Source organism: Oryctolagus cuniculus, chromosome 1, assembly GCF_964237555.1.
Source record: "Oryctolagus cuniculus chromosome 1, mOryCun1.1, whole genome shotgun sequence".
Classification (NCBI taxonomy): Eukaryota; Metazoa; Chordata; class Mammalia; order Lagomorpha; family Leporidae; genus Oryctolagus; species Oryctolagus cuniculus.
In genome coordinates, this window is record NC_091432.1 from 66,496,201 (window position 1) to 66,513,515 (window position 17,315).

Below are 17,315 nucleotides of genomic sequence, written 5' to 3' on the forward strand. Positions count from 1 at the left end.
TTTGTATATTCTCTGCGCAACATTTTCATAAATCTAAAATTATCCCAGAATTTAGATTTTACTTTAAGACTATTCTAGGAGCAGAGCCAGCCCTGTGCCCCTTTTGATGCCAGCATCTCATATCACAGCACCAGTTTGGGTCCTGGCTGCTCCACTTTCAATCCAGTTCCCTACTAATGTACCTGGGAAGACAGAGGAAGATAGTCCAAGTGCTTGGGCCCCTGCCATCCATGTGGGAGACTCGGATGGAGTTCCAGATTCCTGGCTGCAGCCTGGCCCTGCCCCGGCTGTTGCGGGCATTTGGGGGAGTGAACCAGCGGATGGAAAACCGGTCTCTCTGTCTCTCCCACTCTCTCTGTCACTCTGCCTTTCAAATAAATAAATAGTTAAATTTTTTTAAAAAAAATCTAGAAGCAAAAGTTGTGTAATTCTCCAAGAATATGAAGGCAAAAAAATGCTTTAAAACAAGGGAGAAAACATCCAGTCATAGAGCAAGCCTCCGTTCAAGAGGTTCTGACTGTTATCTAATGAGCATTCCAGGAGAAAGAAAATACAGGCAAGAAAACCAGCAGAGAAAAATAGAAAGGCAACCAAAAAACAAATAAGGGGCTGGCGCTGTGGCATAGTGGGCTAAAGCCTCCGCCCATGGCACCAGAATCCCATATGGGCACCGGTTCAAGTCCCAGCTGCTCCTCTTCCAATCCAGCTCTCTGCTATGGCCTGGGAAAGCAGTAGAAGATGGCCCAAGTGCTTAGGTCCCTGCACCTGTGTGGGAGACCCAGAAGAAGCTCCTGGCTCCTGGCTTCAGATCAGTGAAGCTACAGCTGTTGCAGCCATCTAGGGAGTGAACCAATGGATGGAAGACCACTTTCTCTCTCTCTCTCTGCCTCTGCCCCTCTGTATCTCTGCCTTTCAAATAAGTAAATAAATCTTTAAAAATAAATAAATAAATACATAAATAAATAAGTCTTTAGGTTAAAAGTGTTCATTGAAGGCTGAGCAAAACCAAAGAAAACAAGAGACATCCCAAGGCATTTGTAGGGTTTCAGGATGTCTAACAGCTTCCAGAAACCAAGAACAAACAAAGAGGAGGCAGATATGGTGGTCTAGCAGGTTAGGCCTCTGCTTAGGATGCCGGAAGCCCATATTGGAGTGCCCAGGATTGAGTCCTGCCTTTGTTTCCTACACAGCTTCCTGCAAATGTCCCTGGGAGTAGTAGGTGATGGCCCAGGTGCTTGGGTCCCTGCCACCCAAACACCCACATGGAGACCTGGATCGAATTTCTGGCTCCTGGCTTTGGGCTGCCACAGCCCCAACTGTTGCAGGCATTTGGGGAGTGATCCAGTAGATAGAAGAGCGCTCTCTCTCTCTCTCTCTCTCTCTCTCATTCTGATGTGGGTGAGACGGGGAGTCGGGAAGGGATAAGCAGCTAAGGACTGCCAACCCTGCCCGCCGTGTGCACTGCCCAGATTCCAGCATCCTCCGCGCTGCTTCAACAGGAAGGCAGCACCCGCGCTCCTCCTCACGCAGCGAGCCTCACTCTGCACTGTGCTCCGGACGCCTTCCCGGAGACCACCCCAGGCGCTGCAACCCCAGACCCAGGCCCGTCTCCTTTGGGAATTCAGTCAGGGCCCGCCCTATAAAAGGTTGATCCCAGCCTGGGTGGGGGCCGTTCCCTCTCTTAGGGTTGCCTGCACCCTGTCTGAGTGTGTACTGTGCCTTTGCCATTTGCTAAGTCCTGCTCTTCTCTTCCTCTCTGTCTACAGCTCCTGGTTCTATTCTTGCACACAGGAAGACAACAACCCAATCTAGCTGGGAGTCTCTCCACCTCCTTAACATTACTTGGAGATTCCTATCTATTGGGACACCCACATCCCATATTAGGGTGCCTGGGTTCCAGTCCCAGCTCTGCTGCCAATTCAAGCTTCCTGCTGATGCACACCCTGGAGGCAGCAGGCAGTGGCTCAGTATTTGGGTCCCTGTCACCCACCAGAGAGATTGGGATTGAGTTACTGGCTCCCAGCTTTGGCCTGGCCTAGCCCTTGCTTTTGCAGGCATTTGGGGAGTGAACCAGTGGATGCAAGCTCTTTCTATGTCTGTCTTTCCACCTCTCAAATAAATAAAAATAGAAAAAGAGATGTGGGCTCTCCCATTCCGGTATGGATACTGACACAGGTGTCTAACTTCTAGAATCTTCTGTGCTTTTCTATTTATTGAAGTTTAAGAATGCCCCTGATAGCATATGCCATGGAGACAGTGCCAGATAGGATGGAACACAACCAAAGAACATTCTCATTTGTATTGGGCCCTCTCAGAATGTCTGGGAAGTTCAGTTTAGGAGCCAAAAGGTGGGGCAGTGCCACCACAGAAGAGCCTCAGAAATAATCAACAGTCTCAGAGCCCAGGCTGGGCTGAGAGAGAGTGCACTTGACCGTGACGGTGAGGGAAGAGCCTGGCCCTAGGCACACAGACTGTCCTCGTGGAAGCCTTGTCTCGGGCCTGAGTCATGGCTGTGGACTTTACCCCTTCCTTATTGGGGTGGCTGGTTATAAGGGGCAGGGGGCCAGGAAGAGCAGGCACGGCTGGGACACAAGATCAGGGCTGGGCCATTTCCCTTTAACCGCCCGGGATCTCACAGCTGCTACCCTGTGGGCCGGGATTTGAACCCAGACAGATCTGGCTCCAGGCTTCAAATGCCTTTGCCGCTTCTGCCCCACTCCCATGGAAAACCTGGAAGCCAGGGAGAAACCCAAATCCCAGGCTGGGTGTTCACTGAGGGTCACAGACAGGCATGCCTGAAATCAGCGTAGCCAAGTTTCCTGTAGTTAAACTGTTGGCTTAGACAAATATCAACAGACACACCCAGAAACGTGCAGCCAAGGCCAAAGCCAGCCAGCCAGCAAAAAGGGTCCTTCCCGCAGGTGAGGGGAAAACAGGGAAGTCTTGCGAGCAACCTGATCACTATTATTCTGAACACAGCAGGGGGCTTAAACTTCAGATCCTTTTTTTTTTAAGATGTATTTATTTATTTGAAAGTTGGAGTTACATATATAACTATAAAGAGAGATAAAGAGAGGGAGATATGGGGGGAGAGGGAGAGAATCTTCTGTCCACTGGTTCACTCTCCAAATGTCCACAACAGCTGGAGCTGAGCCGATCTGAAGTCAGGAGCCAGGAGCTTCCTCCAGGTCTCCTATGTGGGTGCAGGGACCCAAGGACTTGGGCCATTCTCTGTTGCTTTCCCAGGCACATTAGCAGGGAGCTGGATCAGAAGTGGAGAGTTGGGACTTGAACTGGTGCCTATATGGGATGCTGGTGCTGCAGACGGCAGCTTTACCCACTACACCACAGAGATGACTCCTCGCAAATCCTGTTTATAATGTGGAGAGGGGAGGGCAGGTAGGTGTCGTGACTATGCCACGTTGGGTGCTGAAACCTGGGCACTCTGAAATGAGAAACTACACTTCCCACCCTCCAGGACACTGCCCCTGGGTACTGTCTTCCTTCGACTGATGCCCCCTCCACTGCAGGGACGACTGTCCCCATGTCCCTGTCCTGTTCCCATTGCCAGCACAGAGCCTGGCACCAAACCACCACTCACTCCGTGAATCAATTTAGTTTTTTAAAAGTATCGCTCTTGCTGTTCTGCCACCTGATAAATCTTTAAGGGTTGGATGGTTTTGTAAATTCCTAAAAAGGAGGAAACTGTAGTTGAGGGAGGGAATGTAGAGGTGAAATGATGCCTGGTTAGGAGATGTGTTTAGAATGTCTTCCTGGGTAAAGAAAGCAGGGGACGCAGGAGAGCGAGCAAGAGGGGCTTAGAAGGGCCCTGCTGCGCCTGAGAAGGAAGAGGGCACACGGCTTCCAGAGGAGGTGGTGGCTACAGGGGAGGCCAAGCTCTCTGAGGACCTGTGGCTGGGAGGGAGCTGGAGCTGGAATGGCTGCCAGCGATGGGTTCACTCACTGCCTCCACAGGTGTTGATTGGGGCAAGAGCTTAGTGCGGCAGTGAGGATGCCTCTTAGACACCTGCATCCCGTATCAGCGTGCCTGGGGCCGACTCCTGGCTCCGCTCTCCGTTCTGGCTTCCGGCTAACTCGCTAACTCGCACACCTGGGAGGCAGCAGGTGATGGCCCAAGTAATTGAGTTCCTGTCACCCACCTGGCAGACTCAGATTGCGTTCCTGGCTCCTAGCTTCAGGCTGGCTCAGCTCTGACTGTTGCAAGCATTCAGGGAGTGAACCAGAGGATGGAAGATCTCTGTCTGTCTCTCTCTGCCTTTCAAATAAACAATGCATAAATAAACATTTTTTAGAAAAATGAAATCACTCCATTCTTTAAAACCTTGATTGTATTTAAACATTGTTAAAACCCATGTATTTCAGCCGGCGCCACGGCTCAATAGGCTAATCCTCCACCTGCAGCGCCAGCACCCTGGGTTCTAGTCCCGGTTGGGGCACCGGATTCTGTCCGGGTTGCTCCTCTTCCGATCCAGCTCTCTGCTGTGGCCCAGGAGTGCAGTGGAGGATGGCCCAGGTCCTTGGGCCCTGCACCCCATGGGAGACCAGGAGGAAGCACCTGGCTCCTGGCTTCAGATCAGCGCGGTGCGCCGGTCGCAGCGCGCCAGCTGCAGCGGCCACTGGGGGGTGAACCAACGGAAAAAAGGAAGACCTTTCTCTCTCTCTCTCACTGTCCACTCTGTCTGTCAAAAACAAACAAACAAACACAAACAAACAAACAAAAAAAAACATGTATTTCTTGAGCACCTGCTAGGTGCTGAGGTTCACCTGAAACACTTGGGGACACAGCAATGAACAAAAGCTTTGAAATCCCCACGTTCTCATGACGTTCTCATGGAACTCACATTCTAGTCAGGAAGCAAATAAAGTTACAAATGCACTTAACCATTAGTCCAGCAATCCTGCATCTGGGACTTCAGCCCAGAGCGGCATCTGCACTGTACGAGGTAATGCAGGTGCAAGATGACTCATTGCGGTGCTGATGTCCCGGCAAAGGCACGACTTCCGATCTTGAGCCACGTGATCGTATTCTCCTGCAAGTCAAGGCAGACATTTAGAATAAGTTTGAATGGGTTTCCTTAGGTGGCTCCAGGGAGCCATGAAGTGGGAAAGAAGATGTGGGAATGTTGCTATTTAAATGAATTACGTTAGGGACGGACCAGACAACATTTGAATAAAAGTCTGGAAATGACATTGCGGCATCTTCTGGACTGGAGGAACTGCAAGTGCAAAGGCCCTGAGGCAGAACCACATTTTCCATGTCCAGGTAACAGCGAGGAGACTGAGCTCGGGGCAGGGATGCAGCAGCGTCACCACTCCAAGGGCTCCACATCTGAGGGGCTGGGAAACCACCCCGTCTCCAGCTCACCTGCCTTCTCAGCTGCGTCGCTCGCTTTGGGTGCTGGACATCCAGCCCCACCTCCCTCTCTGTGGCTCTCTCACTGCCCCAAGACAGAGGCTCCCAGGCCCTGTCCTCAGCCTCCTCGTGTTCTTGCCACTCTCACTGCACCGTTCTCCCTGGCGGCTTCTGCCCACATTTCTCCCCTGGGCCCTGGACATCTGACCCAAATGTCTCCAGCACCTGGGACTTCACACGCGTCCAGAGCCAACCACACCACCGCTGCTCACCCCTCGTCCCTCAGACCAGCCAGGCTCATCCCCTGGAGCCCACTCCTCCCCCTCATGCACAGACCCGACCCCATTGCTGCCTGCTATCCCGAGCAGGGCGCCCTCAGGTCAGCCCAGTGGTCAGGGCTTCCCAGCACTGACAGCAGTAAGCATGCCGGAGATGACTTGATCAACTATTATCAGATAGACAGGTGATTTTCAGAGTGTGTTCCCTCACCAGGCTATCACTTGGGACATACTTACACTAATACTCATTGAGGGGCCAGCAATATGGCTCAGCAGGTTAAGCCACTGCCCACGACACCAGCATCCCATGGGAGCGCCAGTTCCAGTCCATGCTGTTCCACATCCAATCCAGCTCTGAGCCCCTGGACTGCATCCGTTGCTGGTGCTACCCTTGTGGGAGACCCAGAAGAAGCTCCCGGCTCCTGACTTTGGCCTGGCCTGACCCTAGCTGTTGTGCCGTTTAAGGAATGAAACACTAGATGGAAGATCTCTCTCAGTCTCTCTCTCTCTTTGTCACTCTGCCTTTCAAATACATAAGTAAGTCTTTGAATCAATTTTTTAAAAAGCTTCTCTGTTGAGGGGCTAGTGTTGTGGTACAGCAGGTTAAGCCACTGCAGATCCAGCATCTTTTTTATTTATTTATTTTTTTGACAGACAGAGTGGACAGTGAGAGAGAGAGAGACAGAGAGAAAGGTCTTCCTTTGCTGTTGGTTCACCCTCCAATGGCCGCCGCGGCCGGCGCACCGCGCTGATCCGATGGCAGGAGCCAGGAGTCAGGTGCTTTTCCTGGTCTCCCATGGGGTGCAGGGCCCAAGCACCTGGGCCATCCTCCACTGCACTCCCTGGCCACAGCAGAGAGCTGGCCTGGAAGAGGGACAACCGGGACAGAATCCGGCGCCCCAACCGGGACTAGAACCCGGTGTGCTGGCGCTGCAAGGTGGAGGATTAGCCTAGTGAGCCGTGGCGCCGGCCCAGATCCAGCATCTTATATGAGCCCTGATCCAAGTCTCAGCTGCTCTGCTTCTGATCCAGCTCCCTGGATTGCACCTGGGAAGGCAGCAGAAGCTGGCCCAAGATCTGGGGCTCCTGCCACCCATGTGGGAGACCTGGATGGAGTTCCTGGCTCCTGGCTTCAGCCTGGTCTGGCCCTGGCTGTTGCAGCCATTTGGGGAGTGAAGCAGCAGATGGATGTCTCTGTCTCTCCCTCTCTCTGTAACTGGGCCTTTCAAATGAATAAACAAAGCTTTTAAAAAAAATGTGTTGTTTATCTGAAATCCAAGTTCACACTTAGCTGGGCGGCTTGTATGTTTATAGCTCAATCTGGCAACCTTCCCCCTGGGTAGTTTGGCAAAGCCCAGTGACATTTTTGGCTGTCACCGCTGGGTTGGGGTTGCTGCTGGCTTCCCTGGGTGGAAAGCAAGGACAAGGCTCCACCTCCTACAGCGCATAGGGGCAGCCCCCAACGGTCAGGAAGTATCCAGACCACAGTGTCCAGAGCGCTAAGGTTGCGGAAGCTGCCCATGGGTGCTCAGAGCGCACAGAGCTCTCCCCTGCCTCCCCTCGGTCCCTGTGTGCCTGCCTACCTCTTGTAGTTGTTCAGAGATGCAGCGACTGGCAGATGTCCAGCTGCCAACCAATGCCAGGTCATAATGTTAATGGGAAAACTGGAATCCAAAGTTGCATGCACTTTCTCAACCGTGCCCAGTAGTATAATGTGCATAAAAATAACCAGGGGAGGGAAAGTTGCTCACGTGGCAAGGGGGTGGCCTCAGGCAAGAGAAACAAGTGTGCCTCCCTCACTTCCGTTTCTTTTCCCCTATGTTGCCCAAGAACCATGTTTGCAAAATACTTTTAAAATTTTAAACTTTTAACTGTGCAAGCCATGCATGAGTACATTTTCCTGATATTAAAAGAAAAAAAAAGAAAAAGAGGGGCCAGCATTGTGGCACAGTGGGATAACCTGCCGCCTATGATGCCAGCATCCCATGTAAGCCCTGATCTGAGTCCTGATCTGATCCAGCTCCTGGCGAGTGAAACTGGGAAGGCACAGAGGATGACCCAAGTGCTTGGGCCCCTGCACCCGCATGGGAGACCTGGATGGGATTCCCAGCTGTTGTGGCCATTAGGGAATTAAACCAGCAGATAGAAGATCTCTCTCTCTCTCTCTCTCTCTCTCTCTCTCTCTCTCTCTAACTGCCTTTCAAGTAAATAAATAAGTCTAAAATAATAAGAAGAAGACCCTGGACGGTGGCCCACCCCTCCTGTCTTCCTGGTTCATAGCGTCTCAGCTGCAGACATTGCAATTCATTTCAGCAGTTCCTAGTCTTGGACATTTTGGAGGCTTTCAATATTTTGCTACAATGACATTCTTGTGCATATGCAATTTCTATGCATGGGAATTTTTTTAAATATTTATTTACTTATTTGAAAGGCAGATTTACTGAGAGGGAGAGGCAGAGACAGAGAGAGATAAGTCTTCCACCTGCTGGTTCACTCCCTAAATGACTGTAATGGCCAGGGCTGAGCCAGACCAAAGCCAGGAACCAAGAACTCCATTAGGATCTCCCACGTGGGTGCAGGGACCCAAGCACCTGGGCCCATCCTCTGCTGCTCTCCCAGGTGCATTAACAGGGAGCTACATCAGAAGTGGAGCAGTTAGACACCAATCAGCACCGTAGGGATGCCGGTGCTGCAGAAGGCGGCTTTACCCGCTACACCGCAGCACTGGCCCCACGGGAATGTATTTGTAACATGAGTTCCCAGAAGTGGAATTTCTGGCTCAAAGGGTAAGTGTGTTGAAAGCGGGCAAGGTTATTATCCAATTGCCTTTCCCGGCAATTTACTGATTATCTTATTTTATGATCACAAGGAAATTATGTATTTTTTTAAAATTCAGAGAAAAATACAAGGCAGTCATTGTGCTGGGTAATAAGAAGCCACCACGGATGAACTTGGAGTGTGTGGCAGGAACTCGACACACACTGCCAGCCGCACTCACACAGTCTTGGAGGACGCATGGTGAATTAAGCCTTTTGTTGAAGGCACTCACGAAGCAGGCGACAGTACCAGAATGAAGTCCCGGTTTACCAGGCTCCCGGACTTGGGCCTGGGCCTGCGCCTTGTCACCAGGCAGGGAGCCGACACCTGGTATGAGGAACTGGATTCCAGCACAGCCCATCATGTCACGTGGCCCGGCCAGGGACACAAGGCAGGGCAGGGTGGGGTGCAGACAGGCGGGAGCCTTTCCCGGGAGGCCTGAGTGCTCAAGGAAGAGATTTTGCTGGTCAGCAGGAGAGGGTACTCAGAGGCCAGTGATGACATCACCACGAGCACAGAGGCCCACGCGCCAGCTGGGACAGGGCAAGAGGTGAGCACAGAGTGGGGGTGGGGGGGTCCTGCGTGTGCAGATGGGGGCGGAGGGCAGTGTAGGAGAGCGAGGTCTCAGATGGGCAGTGACTGACCTGGCAGGCTGGGCAAGGGAGTGGCCCAGGGGGGACTCAGAGCCCAGAGCCAGACCCTCGGGGTTTCAGGCTGACCCTGGTCCCTTCCCAGCTGCCCAACCTGGCTGCACAACACCGAAGCCCATCTCAGAGGTGCTTTAAGGCATCCCCGAGAAAAACCCCGACACTTTGCCAGGAGCCTTTTACTAGCAGAGAACCAAGTTGTTTTTAAAAGGGTTCTTCCAGCTGAGCAGCTTTCTCTTAATGTTAAAAAGTTGTAGATGGCAAGGGTGGCACGGGGACATAATAGGCTGGACCTCCACCTGCCGTGCCAGCATCCTATATGGGCGCTGGTTCGAGTCCTGGCTGCTCCTTTTCTGATCCAGCTCTCTGCTATGGCCTGGGAGGGCAGTGGAAAATGGGCCAAGTGCTTGGGTCCCTGCTAAATAAGCACCGACATCCAAAAATCTGCACTTTCATAGCTGCATTGCAACGCTGTTGAGGTGCCCTTGTTTGACAGCATTCATGAATCGCCTGGGCTGCGTGTTGTGACATCAGCTCCTGTCGCCATCGGCTATCCTCTAACATCTACAATTCATTTAAAAAAATTTTTTTTTAAATTTTTTATTTATTTGAGAGGTAGAATTACAACCGAGAGAAGGAGAGAGAGAGAGAGAGAGAGAGAGAGAGAAAGAGAGAGAGAGTTCTTCCATCCACTGGTTCACTCCCCAGTTGGCAACAACGGCTGGAGCTGCGCCCATCCAAAGCCAGGAATCAGGAGCTTCTTCCAGGTCTCCCATGCAGGTGCAGGGGCCCAAGGACTTGGGCCATCTTCCATTGCTTTCCCAGGTCACAGCAGAGAGCTGGAGTGGAAGTGAAGCTGCCGGGATTTATACCAGTGCCCATATAGGATGCCGTACTGTAGGGAGCAGGTAGCTTTACTTGCTACACCACAGTGCCAGCCCCCATAATAGGCATTTTTAAAGGATTTATTTATTTATTTATTTATTTGAAAGTCAGAGTTACAGAGAGAAAAGAAAACACATACACACACACACACAGAATCTTCCATCTGCTGGTTCACTCCTCAAATGGCCACATCAGCCAGGGCTGGGTCAGGCTGAAGCCAGGAGCCAGGAGCTTCATCCAGGTCTCCCTCATGAGTGGCAGGGACCCAGGGACTTGGGCCATCTTCTGCTGCTTTCCCAGGTGCATTAGCAGGGAGCTGGATTGAAAGTGGAGCAGCTGGGACTTGAACCAGCACCCATATGGGGCATTGTAGATGGCGGCTTAACCTGCTACACCACAATGCTAGTCCCATAATATGCATTTTTTCCTAAAGTTTTTGATGGTCATTTGTACACATGGATTATAAAATAGTTTGTGCAACAAAACAAATATCTTTTAACTCTCATTTTGCATAAAATGTTCTCATATCTCAATTCTCACAACAACCTGTTGGACAAGTATTATTCTTGTCCCTACTTTACAGACGAGGAAACTGAGGCTTTCAGCCGTCTCCCCAAGGTCTCGCAACCGGGGTCCACGCCAGGCGTCGCGGGTCCAGACCCTGCTGTCAACCTCTCTTTGGGTAGGACACCAGATCAAGAATCCAAGCATTGAGGGGTTTTGATTTAATTTAAGTCATGGAGTCTCGAACGTCCTGAATCCTGGTAGCTTTGGCCTCAGACCAGAGGGAAGAAGAATGGGAAACCTGTCTCCTAATCTGGGTCCCCACGGGTCGAGATGCACTTCAGAGAGCAGCCCTCAGATGGGTGGGGCAGGTGCGGGGTGGCCGGTGCTGTTGGTGGAGGGGCAGGTGGGGCCAGAAGTCCTTGTCCTAGTGAGACTCTTGACCTGCAGCAGGTGCTGCCTGGGCAGAGCTGGCTGGGGACAGCCACAGCCGTCCGAGCTGAGAAGAAAAGAGGTATCAGAGACAGAACACGTGCTGGCTGAAGAACGTTGATATCAGTTATTGTAGAACTGATAGCATTTTGGATTTATGGGCTTAAATTCAGTAAAATTCACATCGCTTGCTCTTTTTTCCTTATTTTAAAAAAAATTTTATGTATTTCTTTGAAAGGTAGAGTGACCGAGGGAGAGGTATCTTCCATCCACTGCTCGGCTTTTATGGTGTCCTGGGCAGTGTTTCAACACGCACAGCACAAATGGATCAGATCAGGGAGTTAGCAAGTCCACTTCCTCGGCTTTCATGTCTGGAGACGACTCTCTTTTTATTTGCTTTATTAAGTGGAAACTTAATAGGAAACTTGCAATTACACACCGGGCTCACGTTACATGTCCATTGGGCAACGCTGACACCCCCCCCACCCCCACCCCTCCGTCCAGGCCACCGCCTCCGATCCCCAGCTCCGCGCGCACGCCTTGGCGGGCCGGGGTCGCTCCTGCTGCGGGCTCTGTCGCCCCCCAGCGGCGCCTCTTTTCGCCTTCCTCCCTCCATCCAGCGACACGCCTGTTTCTGTCTAGGGAGCCGGGTGTCCTAACGGCCCCTAACCACTAATTTTATTTATTTATTTGAGAGGTAGAGTTACAGACAGAGAGGGAGAGGCAGAGAGAGAGAGAGGTCTTCCATCTGCTAGTTCACTCCCTAAATGGCCGCAATGACCAGGGCTGAGCGGATCCGAAGCCAGGAGCCAGGAGCCAGGAGCTTCTTCCTAAGCCACAGCGCCCGCCCCTGTATTTGCTATCCTGACACTCCACCTTCTCAGCAGGTCTCTGTGGTTCCGATGTATTAGGTATCTTAACCTCTCCAGCCGTTCTGCTGAACCCTGTAATTCCCGGATGTTTATTTGCAAATTGGTTTAGGGAGATGTTTGGTCTTGGAATGCAGGTGGCAAAATGAATGGTTTAGTAGCAGGTTAAGCTGTCTGGTGAGCTCTGTTAAGGTACTGGGGATTTCTGTGTTAATGGAGTAAGGTTGCAAGCCTTAGAAGCAAACTGGCATGTACATATGCAAAGCTCAAAGGCCTGCTCCGCTGGGGCCCAGCTCTGTCCCTGGGGGCGGCCTAGGGAGTCTCATCTGCTATCCCCAGGAGGCCCTCCCAGCGGCAGGAGGTAGGCCAGAGGACAAAGGGAGGGCCCATACCCAGACACCTGAAACCTCCGGTCTGAATGGGGACTGGGCTCTCTGACTCTGCTGAGCCGCCCACCGCCACCCAGCCTGCCAGGTGCACCTTCTTCACTAAGCTTTGGTACTGTGCTCACCACCGCCCCTCTCTGGCTCACGGCTGAACCCCGAGCCACTGGCCCCGGTACCATATGCGGCGCCCAAGGTGGGGCACGGGCGGGGCCCAGGGACAAGTTCTGAGGACTGCTGCATCTGGCCTTGTCTCATGGCAGCCAAAGTCCCTTCACCAATGCTTCGTGGAGGCAGACGCTCACCTGCTCTCCTGTAGCCCAGCTGCCTTGGCCACAGCCTGCTCTGCTTCTGCCAGCCACGACCTCCCCGGCCATACTCTCGGCCTGGGCCCTCGCGGCCCTCCCTGGCTGGCCTGGGCCGTGCAGGGTCTGTTCCCTGCCCCTCCCCTAGTCTCACAAGGTGGGCCCCGGGCCTTGTTTCTCCGACAACATGGGTCATTGTCCACTGCTGTTGGTGACCACCGCAGAGCCCTGCAGGGTGTGCATGCCGAACCCCTCCTAAGTTTTTCCAGACCGGTAAGAGCGCCGGCTTCCTGGCCCTTCTCACCCAAAGGCTTCCCGTGCTCCTGCTTGCTGCATACGGGAGTTTCTCGGCCCACTGGTATAAGATCCTGGTGCTCTACAGTTGGCGCCGGTATGTGCCTCCTGAAACCTGTTAACCTCGGAGCTCTCCTGTCACCACCGCCCTCCACGGAGGGTCCTGGGGCTGTGGCGATCAAAGTCTGACCCTCGCAGGGCTTTCTAGAATGCCACAAACTGCTGAGTTACCGCGAGCATCTGTTTGAAGGGTTTTGGCCTTCAGTTGTACTTCTCTGGAAATGTTTGCAATCCCACTCAGGTAGCCGTGTCTTTTAACGAAACGTGGCTCGCTCAGCACTTACATGTTTTGTCTTCTAGACTTCAAGGTGCTGCTGTCACGTGCTAATCCTTTTCATCACGGCTTTTCTGTGCTGTGCCAACTCACCCAAATAATGAGGATTTTATGCGTCCCAGGGAAGGTTTTGCATTGAGTCTTCATTATCCGGGAGAACTGGGTCTTAAAGGAATTAACATTACCTGCCTTGGGCCAGCGCTGTGGCTTAGCAGGTGGAGCCTCTGCCTGCCCACATGGGATATGGGCGCCAGTTTGAGTCCCGGCTGCTCCATTTCTGATCCAGCTCCCTGCTGATGGACCTGAGAAAGCAGTGGATGGGTGGCCCCTGCATCCACACGAAAGACCTGGGAGGAGCTCCTGGCTCCTGGCTTTTTCCTGGCCCAGCCCCAGGTGTTGCAGCCATTTGAGGAGTGAACCAGTGGATGGAAGATCTCTGTCTCTCTCTCTCTGTAACTCTACCTTTCAAATAAGTAAAAAGTAAACCTTTAAAAGAATTATCAGCCTATTTTTGTCGATTGCTTACCTAGACCTGGCTCACGGCTTCAGTTAAAGTGCTCAGGTGATGTGTACATCATCCGCCTATTTTTATTTTGACCAAATGCTTTGAACCTCTGAAAATGCTTTAGATTTAGAAATATTAACCAAGTCTTCTGACTTTGTGGTTTCTGGTCAGATCCCTGGAACTCGCCACGAATGAAACACTCAACTTGGTGAGGTGCTGGTTACTTAAGTTACAAAAAATGCAATGTAAGGATATAAAATGACAGCAAACTTACATTGTGCTTGTATAAAATCCAAGGTTTTATGCGCTGGGGTTAGTCACTGTTAGTAGGATGCAGCTGGGGGCCAGTGCTGTAACGTAGCCGGTAAAGCCGGCATCTGCAATGCTGGTATTCCACAGGGGGTGCTGGTTCGAGTCCTGGCTGCTCCACTTCCAATCCAGCTCCCTGCTAATGTGCCTGGGAAAGCAGCAGAGGATGGCCCAAGTGCTTGGACCCCTGCACCCACGTGGGAGACCTGCAAGAAGGGTCTGGCCCAGCGCAGGTCATGGTGGCCATTTGGGGAGTGAACCAGAAGATGGAAGACCTCTCTCTCTGTGTCTCTAACTCTGCCTTTAGAATAAATCAATACATCTTAAACAAAAAATAGATTGCAGTCTCAGCTGATCCCATCACCCCTGCCCCCCCCCCCCCGACGCAGCTGTCCTGTTAGGTGCATGAGTGGTGTCATCCCTGCCCTGGGCCACAGGCGGCTGAAACCAGGAACACAGAAGGAAAAGGGGACGTTTGTGCTGCCTGCCCAAGCCCACGGGCTTGCAGGCCACATTCTGTATCTTCAAGGGGGACTGGCAGGCTCAGCGGAGCTAGCATAGAATAGCCAGGCATTGCCAGGCCACAATATGGCTGACAGGGAGGCCCAGCCACCTGGCAAAAGGAAATCACAGAAACAGCCGGGGGCTGGGGTGAGGACTCCCAGCTCTGGGCCCCTCTGCCATGCGGGGAGCTTTTGTCGCTTATTGCAAATAAGCTCGCTTTGGCTTTTGCACCCCGTCTCCGACTTTTCATTTCTACCCTGAGCAGCAGCTCCCAGCCTGGGAGAGGCGGCATGAAGGGGCCAGTGTTACATGAATCAGGTAGCCCAGTGCCGGCTACACTGTACAGCCTTTCTCAATGGAGCTCTGAATGTGTGAAGTCGTTGTGTAGGCGAGCGGCAGTGTTTTGAGGGTGTTATTTGCATCCCAGGACCCTGGTGCAGAGCCAACAAAGGGAATGGAAAGAAACTAGATTTTAATGGGTCACAGGACTTGGAAAATACCCAGCTGGTCGGGTCAGGATCTGCCTGGAAAAGTCCCCAGTGAAGCCAGAGCGGGGTCAGCTCAGCCAACCAGGGCGAGGGGAGTGGATGTGGCAGAGGTCACGGCTCAACTCCACTGGGAACGCCAGATTTTCCAGGCTGCATGGAGACGTTCCCAGGGTTGTGGGAGCTGGAAATATAAGCTCAAGGAGAAAATGAGACAATGCAAAAAGCGGAACCGATGAAGAAAGACTTATCTGTGTGTGCTCAAGTGGTTAATTGGAGGTATCAAATCACTGTGGCATTTATATAAAGTGTTGACATTACGATAATGCTGGAAATTATGGTCTTTGTAAGTTCATTTGAACCTAGGGTAAGAAGTTCTGCCTAGGTTAGAGTTCTATATAACTTAAAAGGCACAAAAGAACAGCACATTCCAGGCTGGCATGGTGGTGCAGCAAGGTAAGTCTGGCTTGTGACACCAAAATCTCACACCAGAGTGCCAGTTCGAGTCCCAGCTGCTCCACTTCTAATCCAGCATCCTGCTAACGTGCTAGCAGAGGATGGCTGGAATGCTTGGGTCCCTGCACCCACGTGGGTAGTGAACTAGCAGATGGAAGATCAGTTTCTCTGTCACTCTACCTCTCAAATAAATACAAATCTCTTTTTTAAAAGAGAAGCAACCGCATCCTTCAAATCCTGGCAGGGTGGCCGCGTGGAGGTCCGTGGCCCACTGAGCAGACATAGCCAGCGGCTCCCAGGGAAGCCTAGCACAGGGCAGCGGGCCCCAGGTCTCCCAGCCTGGGGAACCAGACCCCGCAGGACGCCAGCATGGTTCTCGGCTGCAATAGCGCCCTCTGCTGCCCGCACCCCTGTCCTACTCCAGGAACGCAGCAGCCCCGGTTGCTACGGCCTTGCTCTGAGCAGGGAGCTAGCTGGGCGGTTCGCAGCCCTGGCTTGGCACCCTCTCGCCCCAGTCCACTCACTCAGCGGAGTCACGGAGCAAACGCTGTTCCTTACGTGTGGATTCTGATTGCCAAAGGTGGGCATCCGGCCGGCCGGCGGCCCGCGTAACAATGAGGACTGCAAGGTGCGGGGAAAACGTCAATACAGGTTCTGTAGTTGTCCTGCATTGCCACCGGGGGGCGCAGCACGCACGCTCCAGGAGAGCCGGCTCGGGGACCGCGGCGTGGGTGCCTTGCACGTGCACCTGCCCAAGCCCTGTCTCTGTCTTCCCTCCCCGTGCTGGCCCTCCCGGGTCCAGGGCAGGCCCTCGCGCCAGCCCCTGGGGGCAGCTTGAGCGGTTGGGATCCCTGGGGCCCGCTTATTCCCACAGCTTCCCGCTGCAGGCGGTGTGTGTGCGGAGCCACGCCTCCCGGCCCCAAACACCTCCCCTCGCTCCTCGCTACCGCGGCCCGCGTGTGTCGTGGGGTTCCCGCTTATGGAAACTTGTCTTCGCGCAAGAGAAGATACAGACGAGAGCGAATAGCAAAGTTTAATGAAATAGGGAAGAGAGGACAAGCAGGAGGCTGTCTCGGCAAAGAACTGAGTCTGCGTTCACTTTATTCCTTCTTTATCATTTTCAGTATTTGTGAATTTATTTCATCGTTTGAATCAGAAAGCTTTTTATAATTTGGGATGGGGGCCCCTTCCTTTGCTCCCAAGGGGCTCAGCCCAGGAACATTACTGAGTGCTAAGCACTTGGCCTCAGTTAATCTCACAAGTACCCGTTAGGATGGATTACTACTATTTCCATCCCATTTTACAGATGGGGAAACTGAGGCACAGATAACTGCCCTGAGGTCGCATAACTACTGAAACCTAGACCAGGGATGTGAGCCCAGCTCTGTGACCTTGAACACCGTGCTATGTGGAGCAGGGGCTTGGTAACGTCTTGTTGGATGAGAATCCTAGGGCCGGGCATTTGGCCTAGTGTTGAGGGGCCTGTGTCCCAGATGGGAGTGCCTGGGTTGATACCCAGTCCCAGCTTCCTGCTAACGCAGACCATGGGGGCAAGCAGGGCTGGCTGGAGGGACTGAGTTCCGGCCACCCATGGGGGACCTGGACTGAGTTCCCTGCTCGGGCCCAGCCCTGGTGGTTGTAGGCACTTGGAAAGCAAATCAGCGGATAGCAGTTCTTTCTGTTTCTCTACTCTCAAATAAGCACTTAAAAAAAATGGTTTCCTAAGGTTTCATTCAACAAGAAAGATGTTTTGCATGGCGGCAAAGGCCATATCTCAGCCCACTCTGCAGATGAAGTGTCCACACAGCCGGCTTGTTCAGGAGAAGCTGGGTTCACCTCTCTTGGGCCTCAGTTTGTGGATGAAAAGGAGCGTGTGTGTGGACAAGGGGGGCTATGGTGGCCTCGCGGCCCTGCTCTCACACCAACCACTGTGG